This window comes from Anguilla anguilla, chromosome 3 (genome assembly GCF_013347855.1).
Source record: "Anguilla anguilla isolate fAngAng1 chromosome 3, fAngAng1.pri, whole genome shotgun sequence".
Lineage (NCBI taxonomy): Eukaryota > Metazoa > Chordata > Actinopteri > Anguilliformes > Anguillidae > Anguilla > Anguilla anguilla.
Window position 1 is genome coordinate 30,971,470 of NC_049203.1, and position 3,441 is coordinate 30,974,910.

General features: G+C 40.4%; 1 long non-coding RNA gene across 1 annotated transcript; it reads right to left on the reverse strand.

The window, feature by feature from the left end:
• Positions 1-461: 461 nt before the first annotated feature.
• On the reverse strand, positions 462-2,061 carry LOC118224087. Its single transcript, XR_004764565.1, has 3 exons — positions 1,945-2,061; positions 1,448-1,526; positions 462-533 (listed from the first exon to the last, which is right to left on the reverse strand). It is a non-coding gene; the product is annotated as an uncharacterized LOC118224087 (long non-coding RNA).
• Between the last annotated feature and the right edge of the window lie 1,380 nt (positions 2,062-3,441).

The following is a 3,441-nucleotide window of genomic DNA, read 5'->3' on the forward strand; positions in this document are numbered from 1 at the left end:
GGACCGACGACAACGTCGCTTTTTCATACGACAGTGGGCTAATTTGCCTAATCTTCGCAGGACTTTAGACCCCGGTGGAAACGCAGACAACCATGGGCTGAAGGAACCTTTTAGTTCCTGGTAAAGTAGTTCCTGGGACTGAAAGTTCCGGGTAATTTTGGTGGAAACGCGGCTTATGCATGTCACATTTTCATTAGGGGCGGAGCCCCCCTAAAGGTCTGATCCTAGAATCGCCCCTGCTGATCGGTATTTTGTTCATTTCATGGTATCTTCTTTTTTGGGCTGAACAACACCCCTTAGCTGTGATATAATAACCATATACCACGACCTGTCGTGAGATTTAAAAAAAGCATGCCGTGAGACCATTTTGACCTAAAATCCAGCAGAATTCACTAGCTAGCTAAGTTAGCTACACATTAACTAAAGTAACAGGCTAGCTAGCTAGCTTCATATTAACTTACCTTTTGAAACGGCAACGGTTGTCATCAAAAACATCTCCATTTTAGAACGTCCTCGTAGACAGATCACTTTCTCTATGAAATCAAAAGCCAGTTTGATTTCAGTCACGTTAGTCTAGCTACTTACAGTAGCTTGCTATTCTAACAGTTAGCTAGGACAACTACAAAATGACTGATAGCTGGTGTTAGCTAGCAAGTGAAGTACTGTTACAGTTTACATGTGTTGCTAGTGGGAAAGTGCACCTTTTAACTAGCTATTAATAATAATACGGTTACGTTACCATTACCTGAGTTATTCCTGTTATTTCACCAAATTAGGAGCCTTGCCTTTACTTACTTACACCATTGTCTATGTCAAAGCATGATTCTTTTCAAATCCACACAACCAGTCAGCATGCGCCTCCAAGCAAATTAACGTTAGAGAGAATAGAGAGTCTGTGGGAAGCTACCATTTTCGGAGGACTCTGCACTTCACATTAAAGAGTCTAGTGCATCTTCCATGATGTATGCTGCATTACTGTATTATAGGTTGGATATTAATTAATCCACCTGATATTGGCCTACATAAAGGCTAGAAATAATATCTAGCAGCCCAGTCACACTCCCCACTTGTTAACATGGTATAAGCTAAGAGCACCAAGATCGGGAATCTGGAAAAATAACAGTCACAGATGAACCTATTGCTACTCTAGGCAGCCATACTTTGCTGGAAAAACATAGCCTAATACAACATTGATAATAAAATAAAAATAAGATTTACAATATATAAATCATCAATGACAATGCAATATCCATAGAAATTCAACAATGATCAGGACGAGAATGCACAAAATAGCAGGCAAGATTAGAAAGACTAGTGAGGCACTGATTCATGGGTGGGCTCAAAAACACATAAACCACAATCAAATCAAACTGCCTGTACTGCTCTCCTTGCGTGTGTGCACTGGTACACAATTCAGCAGTCAGCCAAACTCCATTGAAATAAATACCAGAGTCAGGATTTAGCTTCCAAGCTCCTTCATGCCTTATTGGGCGGCACCCTCATATATATCATGGATAGGAGTGAAACTGAGAAAGGTAACAAAAGAATACAATAAGCAAGATGCAAAAATGAAATGCTACAAAATTAATTTCCATGTAGCTACTATGTATCTGCAGTGTACATGAACGCTGTAAGTGTACAGTATAGCAGCTCTAAGACTAGTCTACTGGTTATGCCAGAGTAGGGAAATACAGAGCTAGAGCCTATACATAAACTTCAAAGATAGCTATTCTAACTCTACGATATATAACAACAATAGACAATAAGTAACAATAACATACTGTAAATATCTCTTACAGGCTACCTTGTGATTAAGGTACAGTAAACATGGTATGTGGCAAAGTTTACAATTTGCTGACAAACAGAAATGAGGCTTTATAAAATATATTTCACAAAAATACAATCCAGACATTGATCTATGGTCTGTGCTAAACTTGTACTTACAGACGATGATTTCGAAGGCATAAACAAAGGTAGGTAAAGGGTAAGGGTAAGGGTAAAGGTAAAGGGAAGGATTGCAGCAGATGATTTCTGAGACTACTCATCAAACATGTGGCTGCATATTGCAAACTAAAATGGCCAACTTCCTGTCCCGGGTCAAAGTGCATGTCAAACTAAAAGCAAACTAAAGGTCCCAGGAGGGGGCGCTAAGTCACCAAAACTGAAGTCAGAACACTGCCCAATCAAATTTTATAAAGTTATCCATTGATGTACATTGTCTAGAGAAGCAGACAGAAGTCTTGCCTCACTGAAGTTCCTTTTAAAATGTTCAGGGTGTCACTGTTTAGCACGATACTAGGCATGTTTTTGAACCAAAGTACACTGAACAAAAATATAAATGCAACACTTATAAATTTTGAAGATTTTATTGAGTTCAAAGGTAATAAACGTAAATCAGTCAACTGAAATATATTCATTAAGTACTTATCTATTGATTTCATGTGATTGGGGATACGGATATGCATTTGTTAGTCACAGATTCCCCAAAAAAGAACATACCATGAAATGAACAGAATATCGATCAGCATCTTGTGACCACCATTTGCCTCATGCAACGCGACACATCTCCTTCGCATTGAATTGATCAAATTGTTGATTGTAGTGTGTGGAATATTCTCCCACTCCTCTTCAATAGCTGTGCAAAGTTGTTGGATATTGGTGGGAACTGGAACACGCTGTCGTATGCACCGGTCCAGAGCATCCCAAACATGCTCAATAGGTCTGGTGAGTATGCAGGCTATAGAATAACGGGGACATTTTCAGGTTTGAGGAATTGTGTACAGATCCTTGCAACATGAGTTGTACATTGTCATGCTGAAACATGAGGTAATGGCGGTGAACGAATGGCACAGCAATGGGCAGAAATAATGTGCCTTTCTGAACACTGATGTTTGTTGGCAGATTTGGTGAGGGAGCAATTGCAGTAGCCAGTGCTGTTCCATGTCCCCTGCTCTGAGTTGAATAGCAAACAGTCCCAGCAAAACAACTTGTTCAACTCTGTGCTAGCTGTTAGCCATTTGAAGCGGTTGTAATTAGCCTCGCTAAAATGCCTTGTGAATCCTTTGCCTGGCTGCTGGAGTCCCAACTTTGGATTTGATCTCACCCTGTTAACAATTTCAAGCTTCTCAGCGAAATTTCTCCTAGTAAATGGTACACTTAACAAACTACTGACAAAATCAGTTCCCGTTGCCGTCTCTACAACATCTCCATCAGCCATTTTTTAAATCACGGTAACCTGCTAGCTAACGACTTCACTTTTGCCTGCACAAGCCTCTGATTGGTCAATAAAAACATGATCACAGGGTCCGCTACAGAATATCCAGCATACCCGTCCCCACACAAGGCATTTTGATTGGTTGGTTTTACTGTCACTCTTGTCTTTACTGGCCCTCCGATCACGTCTGATGATGTAGGCGGCTAGGCAAGCTAGAAGGCTCCGGC